A 15,362-nucleotide genomic window follows, 5' to 3' on the forward strand; every position below is an offset into this window, starting at 1 on the left:
GCATTCACTAGCATTCTGGGAAACAGCCAGGACCTCCGATGCATTCAAACACTGGGCTGGGATTATTGGCTGGTGGGCCTTTTTCAAAGCATCCCACATGTCACGTGCCGTGAGATTTCCAGCAAGCGTCTTTATTTCCTCCAGAGAGACGGATAAGACAATAATATCCACGGCCTTCAAATTCTGGCCCTGCCATTTCTCTGTCCGAGGAACTGGAGTGGCTTGAGATACAGTATGCCAGACTCCAAACTGACGCAGCAAACTCTCACACCATTTTGCCCAGGTCTGATAGTTGTGCCGATTTAACTTTGGGCACTCAGTGGCCTCTGAAGCTTGGAAAAACTCCATTCCAGCTTTTTACGTGAGCCGTTAGCCTTTATTGCCTTCTAAGACTTCTTATCTCGGCAGCTCATAAATCACGATGCCTCTGGCTCGGCTCCCAGGCCAATTAGTTTTGCCGGACATCAAAGGCTCTTGCCGGCATTCAGAAAAGCCTCTGCTTTCGCTTTTCCAGCACATACCTTTTTGCAGTCTGTCGCTGTCTTACTCCTGCAAGTGCCGTGAATCTGGGCCCAAAACCTGTTGTTGGGATACTGCCAGGGAGATAAAGTCCATCTGAGCCCCCAAGCTCCTTGCCGGACGATCCATCGACCTCCCTTAGTCACGCAGTATCTAGCAATTGTAGCGACACGAAGCCTCAAGAAAAGATAGCCACATTCTTGGACTTGTGCACACTCTATCAGCAGAATTCACACAACAGAAGTTGCACAGCATGAGAGCAGAACATGCATATTTACAGTTTATTAGGCGTTGGTCAGAACAAAGAAAAGCATGACCGTCTGCTCCGACTGCTCAGGCAAAAACAGCCAAAAACGAAAGGAACTTACAACATAAACATCCTGTGAGACAGGAACTTACGCAGGCTGTTATACAAACATCCTGCTCCCTTTTAAGGTGGAACGGAAATATCCTAACAGTGGGAGGCAAAAGAAGCCAGAAGAAAAATAGCAGGCAGAGTATGATGGTTGATGTCTATTTAAATCCCTGGCTGTATTTATGGGAGAAGCAAGACCCTCTTGGGGTGATGTGAAACCGCTCCATCGTAGGCTCAGGTTGTATATATGCACAAATAAACGATAAAGACAGTCTCTGCTGGGTCTAATTTCCAAAAGGAAACACAAACCCTGGGTAGGTGATCCTGGAAACCCTGGAATATTGGAGCACTCGGAGATGGTAGTTTCATACAACCAGAGTTTTTTCCAGCTGGAACTCACTGGAACTCAGTTCTGGCCCCTCTCAGGTGGGCACTGTCGCCATTATAAGAGAACAAGGGAGGCATTCATGGTGAGTTCCAGCACCTCTTTTTCTAGAAAAATAGCACTGCGTACAACACTATTAATTGGGAGGGCAGTTTGGAAGCTGGAAGATCCCTAAGGGAATCATTCATAGAGCAGCTCATTCCAGTGGCCACCTAATTTCATAGCCAATATTTCTCTGCTTGACAATTAACTTTAAGATGCTGTCTTTAAGAGTCTAGGGCAATGGGGAGGGGTGAGTGGCAGGCACAGTCCTAAAAGGCAGAAGCTAAAGCTGGACAAGTTCATACTGTAAGGCTCCAAGCAACGATTAGGCAAACCTCCCAGAGAAAAAGGGTATGTCTACTCCTCCCATCATTCCTACTCTGCAATGCCAAACAGGGAACTCTGACAGGGTAGCCAACGTGGCGTCCTCCACTTGTTATTGGATTCCCAATAGCTACAGCCATCATGGCCACTGGTCAGGAATGATGAGAGATGTAGTCCAGCAATATTTGGATGGCACCACATTATCTATCTCTGCAGGACATTCTTTGGTCACACACATGACTATAAATCCATTGGAGATGGGTTGATCTGCATTTGCTGAGGATTAATTCTACCACCAATGTCTAATTGGCCAGGTGCTAGGATAAGCCATAGCACAGGTCTTCCTATTTAATGTTATCAGTAGATCTGAGTCCAGGAAACCCCAGCTGGGACCAGGTGCCCTGGAAATCCCACAACCTCCTCTTGAGGTCTAGATCCTGCAGTGGAAGAGCTGGGCCTAAGACTAGGGCAAGGGGTCTAGGCAAGGCTCAAGACAGAATAGAAGTGCTGGCTGGAAGGGGCGGGCACCAGTCAGTGATAGATGCCAGCAGCACTGATGAGTTCAGAGTCTGCAGGTCATCAATCAGACCCAAATCAGATTAAGGTGTCCAGGCTCTGATTAGCTTCATTTCCCATTGAAGGAAGGTGCGAGTCCATTGCCATCCGTCACAACTAGGCTGACAGCTCACTTGGCCAGCAGCAAGGATGCATGGGTGATTAAAGTCAGCAAAAGAGCAAGTGTGGGAGCATTTCTACCTGCACACCCAACTGAAAGGCAAGGAGAATTGAAAGAGGTTTCACCTGAATGTGAAGGCCCTGGTAATATGGAATAATTGCCAATTTGGGAAGGTTCAAAAAGAGAAGGGTGGGTGGGGAATGATCAAGGTAAAAGTGAGTTTCCAGCTAGATATCAAAGGTTAAATAGGACACCAAAATCAGACGGAGATAAGAGGTTCCTTCTTTTGTTCTCCTGTTGCTCAAGGCCATTAACAACAAAATATCCAGTAAATCTGTTAAAATAAAACTTTAAAGCCACTATAAGAGAAAACAGTTTGAGAGTAATCGTATAAAAAACGTTTACTGCTTGGTCAAAGGGCACCAAATTTTATACACAAAAAGAAAGACTTTTTCCTAACCTCATCCACCTCATTGAATGGGAGAAAGAAATGCAAGAAACAACAAAAATTTAAAAAGATGGGTGAAAAGGCATGTTGGATAGGAAATATCGTCCTTCTCTTACCCACCTAGCACCTTTTAATATGCCACATGGCATCTTGTAATGATCTCTCTCTTGAAGCTAAGTACCTTTTAATGCCCTTGACCCCCAGGGCCATTAAAAAGGATTACCTTTTGCTATGCACTTGAGTAAGTTTTCTCAAAAGGAAAGCTTTTTGAGCCAGGTCCTTGTGCTTGAATGGAAAACTGCATTTAGTGCAGAATACCTGCAGCACAATTGCTGACAGAAGTGAGACCTTGTCAGCATATACCGTATTTATTGCTCTATAAGACTCACTTTTTCCCTCCTAAAAAGTAAGGGGAAATGTGTGTGCATCTCATGGAGTGAATGCAGGCTGCGCAGCTATCCCAGAAGCCAGAACAGCAAGAGGGATTGCTGCTTTCACTGCGCAGCAATCCCTCTTGCTGTTCTGGCTTCTGAGATTCAGAAGATTTTTTTTCTTGTTTTCCTCCTCCAAAAACTAGGTGCGTCTTGTGGTCTGGTGCATCTTATAGAGCGAAAAATACGGCAATACCTGTGCTCAGATGTCTGCACTGGTTGCCAATTCGCAGGTATATTAGTATATAAAGCCCGTAACAACTTGGGACCAAGTTTACCTGTGAGATCACCTTACCCATATGTGCCCACTCAACCATTTTAATCTGTAAAAATGGCACTGATACAGGTACCGCATAATAGCTATTCTGCATGCGTAAGAAAACAATCTTTTAATGTGGTAGCACCTATACTTTGGAAATGCCTGGTTATTGACATCAGGCAAGCACATTCACTGTACTGTTTTTTGTGTCTGCTGAAAACATTTTTGTTTAGACAAGGCTACCTAGCTATGTAGAATGTTGATGTGTGTTTCCATCTGTTTTTAATTTATCACTGATTTTAATTTTTCTTGGAATGTTTAAAATAGTTGTTTAACTGTTTTTACTGATAATTTTATTGTATTATCCTTTTTGTAAATCACTCTGAGGTTTTTTATTAAAAAAAACAAACAGTGTATAAATATTACGAAATTTTAAAAAAATTAAATGGGGGGGGACTGATGCCGTTTCCCCCTACTCTCTATCTTTGCTATGGACATGACCCCACACACTTCTTCAGAGAAGCTTTTCATTAGCACACTTTTCCACTTGGCCTAGCAGTTCATTAAAGCCAGAGGGGTTTGTTTGAGGAGTAGCTTCATTAAATAAACAGTATCTTTGAAGAGTGGGCTGGTTGGGAGGAAACCTGCCTTGTTTACTTTCCCCATTAAGTCTGTGTACTGGGAAGGGTAGTTCTTCTCCCTGCTTTGTCAAAATGGTTTGTGCTCCTCAACCACAGGCCTCCTTCCTCCTACTCCATCCTGTCCTTTAGCTCCCCCATATCTTCACATCCAAGTGTCTCATACAGATTCCCTTCCATTCTTCCACTGCTTGTTCCAGATAGAAGATCACAGTAGCAGAACTTTGGGTGGGGGGCAGAACAGCCAAGTATGTAAGCTCTTTTTCTTTTCTTTCATCACAGCATCTCTCATGGTCCTCCACAATGAGCTGTGGGCAGGAATCTGACTCCATTGAAAACATTTTGCTTACCTGAGATAAGGTGCATAGTATCCATCAAGTTATTTTGGCATGTAAGACAGAAAATCCCACAAATGCCTCTACCCTTTCCTGGTAACAAAAATACAATAATAATACATTAAATAACTAGCAACTTGCTGTCCTTTCATGGCACCCAAAATCAGCTGCTTGAGACAGCTGCCACACTCTGTTATACTGTAAGGTCAGCCCTGCAAATAGGGAATAGGGAATCTCAGCATGTGTGACTTACTCTTACAATGAAAGTTTCCTTTTCCTAAACTGTTCATGCAGCCCTGCTTCAAATAAGGACATGAGAAAAGGCTATATACGAAGAACAGCCTGCACCCAGAGCTTTAGGATCTGCATCAGAGGTCCTTTTCATTGATTTGCTATTAAGAGCTATTAGATGGACACATACCAGGGACTGTAGGAAAATCTGCAGTCAAAGTGACAATCATGTTTGCTAAATAAGCATATGAAAGGGTTAAGGCTCACAGAGTTCCTGCATTCCTAGAGAAGACAGGTTGGTGTGACATCATATCTCCTACTTTCTGTGGCAGGAAATAGGACAAAGGATCTTAATCTTTTCTCCTTGCCTCAGTCTCTCTCTTCTTTCATGCCAGCAACATGAACACTCCATTTTGGAAACTAGTTTTATATTTTGTAACTAAGAAGCATTTTCACCTGCATACTGCTTGGATATATTTGCTGCCTGCATTGAAATGTAAGTAAACATTTTTTTGCTTTTATATCTGGTACATTCTAAAATGTCTGGAACATTCTTAGCAACAGGGACAGAGAGGGGAAAGGTTAGCAGACCACAAGTAAACTGGAATAAGAGGTGTAATTGTCTAATCCATAGCTTCCACTAAGTTGCAAAAGCACATGGGTTTTTATTCTGCTAAAAGGGTTTCACAGCCTGTTTACTCTCATATTTCTCCCACACACATGGGACAGGAGGTTTAAATTTTAATTTTCAGATTTAACCCTCAATTCATCCCCATCAGGGACAAGGCTTTTTCAGTGGTGGTCCTGAACCTCTGAAATATATGTGATTTCATTGTTGTTGGTCTTCAAGCAGCCCTTTAAAACATTACTTCTCTCCCTCCTTTAAAAACAAAAACTGATAACTTTCAGTAAGATGTAATACAGTGGTACCTCGGGTTAAGAACTTAATTCGTTCTGGAGGTCCGTTCTTAACCTGAAACTGTTCTTAACCTGAGGTACCACTTTACCTAATGGGGCCTCCCGCTGCCGCCGCACGATTTCTGTTCTCATCCTGAAGCAAAGTTCTTAACCCAAGGTACTATTTCTGGGTTAGCGGAGTCTGTAACCTGAAGCATCTGTAACCCGAGGTACCACGGTACAAGCTTTGCATGAATCTATTACATTCCATGTGAAATAAAGAGGGAGAAAAATATAGTAAATTCCATTTACAGAAGATGGAAGGAAACAGAAGACAAGTAATAAGCATTTGTGATTCCTGTGGTTGCACATTATTTTGCACTTGATTATTCCACTCCATTACAAACAATGACCATTTTTCAATAGAGTTTTTGCTTCCTTGCTGACATTCTTGATTTCTCTGTTTTTGATTATGTCTGTCAACTTTAGCATATCTCATGTCCTGTTCAACCATTCTCTTAATGATGGGGAATCTTTCTCTTTCCACTTTTTGCAAATTGGCATTCTGGCAGCTGTAAGTAAGTAAATAAATAATATAAATAAATAAATAAATAAATAAATAAGCAAGCATTTCTATTTTCTCCCCGTTTCCTTCATTTTCTCATGTTACCAAACAAAATGACTAATAGGTACTGTGTTAAATTATAACCTGCCATTTCCCCAGTATTCCCCAACAAAACTTCTTAATAAATGTACATTCTTATCCTCCTCACCCTATCGTCAACATTTGTCATCTGCTCCAGGAGACATAGACACATATCAAAATAGATAGATATCAAGACATTTCAATTCCTTGATGCATTTGGTTAATTTTTTTAAAACAAGAAAATAACTTCAAAAAGTTTTTGAGTTTAACATACAAACATTAGATGACAATAACGTCTGTAACAGTACATTAATGAGAGAATTGAGATGGTACTATGATGAGGCATCAAGGCTTCTGAGTAGAAACAAAAGTCCAATCGAGGACAATCAAATGTTGTATTAACCAAGATCAGATCTCCATGGGTTCATGGTGGATTATGGTTACTTTCTGAAGTGGAAGCATATTCAATAAAGCAATACCATACCCCTGGAATGTGTCTGATTCTGTTCCTTTTCACCTGGCCACATCCTGATACCAAATTTCTATTACACTTGTGTGTGAAGTTTTCCATTTTTTAAAGCAACTGTTAATCCTGAAGTTATTGCTACTGTTGTTGTGTGTCTTAAATTGCAGTGGTACCTTGGGTTAAGAACTTAATTCGTTCTGGAGGTCTGTTCTTAACCTGAAATTGTTCTTAACCTGAAACACCACTTTAGCTAATGGGGCCTCCTGCTGCCAATGCACCGCCAGAGCCCGATTTCTGTTCTTATCCTGAAGCAAAGTTCTTAACCCGAGGTAATATTTCTTGGTTAGCAGAGTCTGTAACTTGAAGCGTATGTAACCCGAGGTACCACTGTATTGCAAACTATCTTGTGAGAGTAGTGTGCCCTGAAAGGATTAGAAATCTTTTAAATATAGTAGCTAACTACAGCCTCCTATGGAAATGGAGGTTATCATCATCACACTGCAGCACAGCCAAGAAAAGAGAGCAGAGGTGAAGCCCAGCAGAATGGATGGATGTACATAGAGACATAGTCAAGGCTTCTCCTACTCAAAACTTATTCCCACCACCAGTCCAACTGATAGCACACTCTCCCCTTCTTCATTCCATCTTAATGCTCTTTTCATTGAGTAGACACTCCAGCACGGGCAGGAGGAGTTGGATAAATCAGCCCCCTTTCCCACGACCTTGAGCTCTAATTAATGTCATCTCATTAAAAAGATAATGGGCATTTATTACTGTTTCTCTGGCTTCTGATTAACCCACTTCTCCCTCAACACTGCCAAAGGGAGGTGGGTAGCTGCTTCCTCTCAGCCAGGTTAACCCTGAAGCAGGTGAGATTGACACCCATCTAGAAGCAGTGGGGAGTCTGGCAACAAAAAAAGCAAGGGGTGGAGGGAGCCTGGCTAGTGAAGTTGCCCCCCACTCTATGCATGATAGGAATAAATTGCACCAAAGATAACTATCTCTTTTTGACAAAGGAATACATTGTGAGCAAAACTTCACCTGCTGAATATTTGATTGTTTATTCCGTGGGTTGACAACATGATGTCTGTGGGCACATTCACACCTACAGAGGCCTTCCCTGCCACCCCAGAATCCACCCTCTGCTGAAATTAGTCTTTAGATAGTCCTTCTATTGCACTCAACAAAAATTTCATTCCTATCTATCAGGCCCATGCAGAGCTGGTCTGAGGCCGTCAGGAAGAGCTTGTCTGAAGCTTGTCAGGAGTCTAATTAGAATAAAATTATAAACTTAAACAACAAAGTAGCCTGTCCCTGGAGGGTGCCACCATCCAACTTAGCCCTCTGAGGCCAGGAGCAAGCATACCCAGCTCCTGCTGCCCCTGCCACACAGGCCTGCTAATTGTGGTGGCATGTGTGTTAAACTTACCTCTGCATCTCAGTGCCCCCACAGAAAACATTCCTCACTACAATTAGGCCTGAGAGAAGCCTTATACTGGTGCCAACAGAAGGCTTTTTTTTACATTTTTTTTGGAAATCAACTGGTGAAGGTAAGATTTAATCCCTTCCTTGCCCACAGTATTTATTATTATTTTTTGCATTTTTCAAGTCTAATTGTTGGGGGGGGGGAATCTTCTTGGAGATTGCCGCTGGATAGGGAAATGTAACTCTTGCCTCCCCATACCTATATTCTCTTCTTGCCCTTATTATGCTTGGAGAGGAAACAAAAACATTTTTTCAAGCCTAATCTCTGTCACAGTTACCTGTTTGTGGTGTGTGCCTGGTGCAGTGTATATACGGTATGCTTGTGTGGTTGCAATATGTTTGTGGCGTGTGTACAGTTTGTGAGAATTTTTCACTTCAGCCACCAAATAATTTGATGCTCCTGGCGTACTCTGCACTCTGCCATTTGCTGCTCTGCCTCAGGTAGCACAGTGGCTTGAGCTCTATGTTGTTGTTGTTTAGTCGTTTAGTCGTGTCAGACTCTTCGTGACCCCATGGACCAGAGCACGCCAGGCACTCCTGTCTTCCACTGCCTCCTGCAGTTTGGTCAGACTCATGTTTGTAGCTTCAAGAACACTGTCCAACCATCTCATCCTCTGTCGTCCCATTCTGCTTGTGCCCTCCATCTTTCCCAACATCAGGGTCTTTTCCAGGGAGGCTTCTCTTCTCATGAGGTGTCCAAAGTATTGGAGCCTCAGCTTCATGATCTCTCCTTCCAGTGAGCTCTATAGACAGAGGCAAATCAGGAGCCAAAAGCCCTGAGACTGACACCATCTCTCTTTTTTTACGAATTTATTTTCTGTAGCTTTAACAACTGGATGTGGCTGCTAGACATGATGGCTGCGTTCTTCATCCACTGTTGGAAGACAGTGTGCTTCTGAATACCAGTTGCTGGCAAGTGCCAGGCTTCCCACAGGCATCTGGTGGACCACTGTGAGAACAGGATGCGGGATTAGATGGGCCTTTGACCCCATCCAGCAAGGCTCTTCCGATGTTCTTATCATGATAATCTCCATTAAATGAAAAGCTACTGCTTTTGATTTCTGCATACCAAGTGGAAGGGAGCTTATTTGTGTTTCTGGCCAGTTGGCAACCCTCACTTGTGGTCCAGGCAAGAGCAAGGAGTCCCTTCTGTTCCTTACCCTGATGAAGCGAGACCCTCAAACGACCTTCCCTTCCAATCCAGGTGCCATCGTGTGGGTGTGAACGCCATAAATAAAGCGCCGGCTCGCTTCTCCCCCGGCAGCCTTTAAGGCTAATGAGCCCCATTATATCAATCACTCCGCTTAGCGCGGCTCTATTAGCCGGAGCGGTGGCGGATCAATCAGGCTGAGGACTTCACCTCGTCACGCTGACACCTCGGAGGCGAGGGCCACGCCGGGCGCTGCTCGCTTATTGACTCCTTGCCTAGGGAATAGATTAAACAAATTAAATTTCTGGGGCGTTTCGGATCGCCGCCGGAGGGGGCTGCCTGCCTGCGGGGGAAAGGAGCGAGGCGCACCGCTGGGGCGCACCATTCTCGCCACGTTTCGTTCTCTAGCACTTCTCCCGGCTGCGTGACAAGCAAAAATTCAACAGGTGAAGCCCCATATTGGCACGGAGGAGTGGGTGTTAACGATTGGCCTTCAGCACTGGAATCATCGTGTGTGCGCCTTGGTTATGTCCGGTCACCTAAATGAGAAAACGGGGAAACTCAAGATAGCGTTACATATTGATGGGTGCTTAGATGTGGAGGTGAAGCTGAAGTTCAGCTCCCCGACATAAAACTTGGGAGTCGATATGACTGGAATGGCATCCCAACCCCAAGGAGTGAAGGCCCCTGTATGCTATTAGGAAGCTGCATGATTGCTTCTGCCTTGTTCTGTTCATGGACCATCGGGCTCTATATCCATTTCCCGGAGAAGCGTCAAAGGCAGAAGACAAAGCTGTACTTGAGAATGAACGTGGCCTGGGTAAACAAAACTCTGGATTAAAATCGAGACGCGGAATTTCCTCTAATGATCCTTCAGTACTTTTCCGTGCCGGACAGTTCTTTGCTTCTTAAAAGGCAATGGAACCGGTTAATCTAGCCCAGAAGCCTGGAAAGAGGTGGAGTTCACCGTCTGCGCTCTGGATAGTATGTCTATCTGTACAGTATAGAGAAGCCAGAGTGGACAATAAACGCAGCATGTACTCCACACAAGTTGAAGAAAAGACTTGGGGTTGGTCACTACCAACCTCAGTTGTTGTTTTTAAAGAACTCTATAAATGCCATTGGAATAACACTAATCTAATTTGCTAGGCTGTTGCAAAAATGAAAGGGAAGGGAAGGGTTTTAAGGCACAGAGATGTGAGCTGCAATCCCACTCTGCAATGAGGGTTTCCTAGGTGGCCTTTGGCCAAGCCGCAACCTCTCTGTCAAGTTGATGTGAGGAGTCAAGTGGGAGGGTCCTGCAAATGCCACTCTGTGTTCCTTGGAAGGAGAACAGGTCAGAAGTATTGTTGATTCATAACAATGGGTGCAACAGGGAAGTGAGAGCAGGAGGCCTCTGTACAAAGCAGTTCTGGATGTGGAATGTGAAGGAAGATCCTGCTAGTCTTTGGAAACCCAACAGAAAGTTGTGAGGTTAAAAATGAGGGACTATGAATCCCAGATACAAGGTGGAAGTGGTTGGTGTTTCAATGTAAATTGTTTTTAATATTGTATTTTTATATTGTTGTAACCAGCGCAGACACCTTATGGTAGAAAGTGGATAAGAAATAGATAGGTAGGTAGATAGGTCATCTGGAGCAGCAAAATGCTTAAAACTGGCTCAAGGGAAGAATCTTTTGTGGTCTTCATAGTTTTCTGGCCACCTCTGTTATTCCTGTCCTTTTTCCTAACCCTTTCACCACCACTATGATTTCCTAATCCATGCCTTCCCCTATTTCTTGTGTTCCTCTTCCCCAGTCTTTAACAACATATTCATAGCTGTTCAGTGTGTTTGTTAGGGTTTTATTCTTTGGGGGGGAGGGATTAATTCAAAACACCCAAATGTTTGTTTTTCTGCACCCACATATTTCTTTTATTTCACAGCACAGAACAGATGTATTTAGTTCATTCACTTTCCCTGCCAATGCCCCCACTCTATGCTAAGTCCTCATTCTTAGCATTTGCCAAAGGAAAACACAGGAGATTTTAATATACTCATGCATTGCCATTACCTCCCGTCTGCAAATGTCAACGCATTCCTGTTCAGTCCTTCAATTGCCTGTTTATTTAAAGGAATGGTCCCACCTTTTCCCAGTGGAATAGTGACTCCCGCGAGGTTAGTGAGGAATTAGAAATAATTTAATTTCCGTCTCTTGACAGGTGCTTTGAGCAGAAAAGCCTCTTGTCAGGAAGCAAATCCATCTTGCTGTGGACTTACATCAAATTTCATTCACTAATTAGAAAGTCTTGCTCCCCCTCACCTCCCCAAGCCCCTACAGCCCTGCCTGCCGCCTGCCCCTTCTCCTTGCTCACAGCAAACCCGGCACCATTATGAAAATAAATTGTTCCATTAGCCGCATTGTTGCTGCAGTTGGGTCCCTGATGCCGTGAGTTATTAGCTGGGGAGGGTGGGCATTTGATTAAGACAAATGATTTATTAAGGGAAAGGGCACTGATTAGATTTGACTGGCCCCCTCCCCGCTCCACTGTGTAGGCTGTCAGCCAATTCCAATTGTGTTTCTCTCTCTCTGTCTCTCTCTCTCTCTCACACACACACACACACACACTCCCCAAGGAGTCATCCACTCGAAGGTCACCAGGAGATGGCTGTTGTCGGCACCACAAGCACATTCATTGCATATCATACATCGGAAGAAAGAACTACTTGTTGATTCAGCCAGGTAGGCTTCAAATCAGGAACCGTGGGCCTCTGAATGTATTTATTAAACACAGATTTTCTACTTCAGTAGGGATGGTGATTTTGGCCCACACAGGGCCAAAAGAACACCAGGCTACTGATTCCCTTGGTTTTGCTGCAACCAGAGGAAAATGCTATGCTTATCTCTAGCTCATAGGTGAGCAACTTGCAACCCTAGGGCTGCATGTAACTTTTAGACTAATTTCATGGACTGGCAAGGGGTTAACCAAAAAAGGGGTGGAGGGTGGCAGAGAGATAGGCGCAGCAAGCTAGTGGCAGAAAGAGAGAGTAAAGGGGGGCTTTGTCTCTAGCCCCACCTACTTTGGGATCAAGCCCTGCCCACTGCTAGTACGCAGCCCTGAGAACAAAAAAAATATTACTGTTGCACTGAGATCCTGCCTATAGTCCTCTCATAGGGATCTAGCTGGCCACTGGACTAGGTGGACCATTGGCCTGATCCAGCAAGGATCTTCTTATGTTATTGAGGTTGCCTACCCTGTCCCCGCCTTGCTCTAGATCAGGGGTAGTCAACCTTTTTAAACCTACCGCCCACTAATGCTCCTTTCTTGATGGTAAAATTTCCTTACTGCTCGATGGAAGGAGGATTCAGCTTGTGCCATAGAACCCTCTACCGCCCATATAGAATCCTGAAACACCCACTAGTGGGTGGTAAGGACCAGGTTGACAACCCCTGTAGTAACAAGCTTACAACTAAGCAGTAGAAGTAAGATTTGATTATAGAGATAGAACTTTTCCCGCAAGGGACTATCATACTAGCTGTGCCCCACCTGGGCTAGAGTAAAGGAGATTTGGGGTTAGAAGTAGTTTCCCCAATAAATCATTACTTTTTGCCTCTTGAGCCAAACTCAAAAGAGCTGGTCTCTGAAGGTCTGCAAGGCCCATACTGTAGGCCCTTAGAAGATAAAAACTTTGTGTTGTTCCAAGGAGGAAATAGGGGGCTTATTTATTTGAGAGGGGTTTAATGTGGACAGTATCCTGTTTATAAGGGACTGTCCATGGTACTGAATATTTAAGAAAAAGAAAGGTCTCTGCTGTGATCAGGCTTGGATAAGCAATAGATAAAGCTGAAAGTGGTAACTAGTTCTCAATTCCTAATTCAAAATAGAACTGTATTAGCAGCCTGAATAAGGTACTGAACTTCATATGTGCCTGTCCCCCAAAATAAGCTTTGGGTCACCTCATATCATACATCTCATTGATCAGAAGAATATCCCCTTCAGTACGCACAAGTAATAGCTCTGATCAAAAGTGCTATAGCCAGCTAGGAAACAACTTTAGCCTTGTAATACATGGATGGGGGAACTTCTGCAGATGTTGGTCTGCAGGTGTTGTTGGACTCCAGCTCCCTCCCACCCCAGCCAGCATAGCCAAAGGTCCAAGGCAATAGTATTGTAGTCCAGCAACATCTGGAAGGCTACAGGTGACACATTCCTATTGTGAGATATCAGAATTCAGAATCCAAAATACATGGTTTCTTGGAAGGAGTGACATAGGAAACCCGTTATGTTTAGCAACAGACTCCAAGCCAAGTATTGATCCTTCTTTGTTTTGGCTTTAAGCTACTTGAATTTAGTGCTTTCTCTTCTATTTTTCATTTAACCTAATTGAAAGCTCAGAATTGTGGATGGCTCTACCAAAATGCCATCTTTGCTCAGGGTTGGGGAACCTCTGGTTCATCCGATGTTGCTGGACTCTCCTAATCTCTGACCATAAGCTATGCTGACTGGAGCTGATTGGATCGGAATCCTGCAGCATCCAGAGTGCCACAGGATCCTCACCCATGCACTATATTACACTGATCATGTTCATTAATCCTACACTGGAGTAATTTAAAAATGAAGCTGAACCCAGTTGTGTTCCCTTCCTTTCTCAGCTCCTCTACTAAATCCAGTAGCGCCCGATTTAGGATGGTGTGGGTGGATCCCTTGTACAGGGTGCCAAGGGGCACAAATAATAATAATAATAATTACTGTATTTTTTGCTCTATAAGACTCACTTTTTCCCTCCTAAAAAGTAAGGGGAAATGTGTGTGCGTCTTATGGAGCGAATGCACGCTGCACAGCTATCACAGAAACAAGAACAGCAATAGGGATTGCTGCTCTTGCTGCGCAGCGATCCCTCTTGTTGTTCTGGCTTCTGGGATTCAGAATATTTTTTTTCTTGTTTTCCTCCTCCAAAAACTAGGTGGGTCTTGTGGTCTGGTGCATCTTATAGAGCAAAAAATACGGTAATATCTATATTTTAATATGGGTGAGGGGGCACACCAATTTTTGTCCTTGCTCAGGGTGCCATATTACCAAAGCCCACCCCCATACCCAGCAAAGCATTGGTTGCTTGTAGCTGATACAGAAGTCTCGGTGTTGCTGCCCCCAGCTCTCTTTCCAAATCCTGGTAGACCCCACACAAACATCAATATCAATTAGACTGATTGAATCATTAGTGTGTGACAGGCAGCAATAGTGGCAGCAGATCCCTCTCCCAGCAACCTCAAATCCATTTCATAGAGCTCAGAGTGAGCCAGTCTGAGTGGATTCAAAGCTGGCAAAACCCTTTTCTCTCTTCTGCCCTCCCTCAAGCACTGCATATTGCCACACTGAAACAGCCAAGTTCAGCCAGAATTTAGGAGAAGCTCTGTCCCTTGCCTATTCTTTCTCAGAGAATTGTGAGGAGATGATGATATCATCAGAATAGGTTATATCATCACAGGGAGCAGATTGCTTTGTCAGGCACTCTGGACAGAACAATGGAAAAGGAGGCTGAAAGGGGCAGTCATTGATGTTCAAGTAATAGCTCTTATCTTTTTGGTCATAATGAAGAACCCCATGAGAGAAGTAGTAGTGGCTGGTGCCATTGGAAGTGCTAGGGCAGAAGGTAAAGAGCCCAACAGCTGATGGATCCAGCACTAATGATTTGCAGAACCATCTAATTCTAGTTTTGTCCCCATTCTCTTTGCTGAGTTCTATAAGGGCAAGATTGGCATGAAGGAGGAGAGAGCTGGCAAGAAGGCCGGCCGGTGGGGACTAGCTTCAGACAGTGGTCAGTGCCCCATTCTTCCTACTGGGCCTAACTGGTTGGTATTAACACAGGGACAAATTCAAATGACCCCCCAAGACCCCCCACACCAAATGAAGTTTAATGCATGATGACCATTAAGAACCAAGTCAACAGACTATAAAGATTTTTAAAAATGTATAATAAAGAAATCATCTCAATCCAGTATGCAGATCAAACTTCTGCAAGGGACACTTTATGTGTTTTAATTAGCTGATGAGGGCTGTAGCTGTAAACAATAAAATGCCAGGGATGCTTAGACATGC

This window comes from Podarcis raffonei, chromosome 1 (assembly GCF_027172205.1).
Source record: "Podarcis raffonei isolate rPodRaf1 chromosome 1, rPodRaf1.pri, whole genome shotgun sequence".
Taxonomy (NCBI): Eukaryota; Metazoa; Chordata; class Lepidosauria; order Squamata; family Lacertidae; genus Podarcis; species Podarcis raffonei.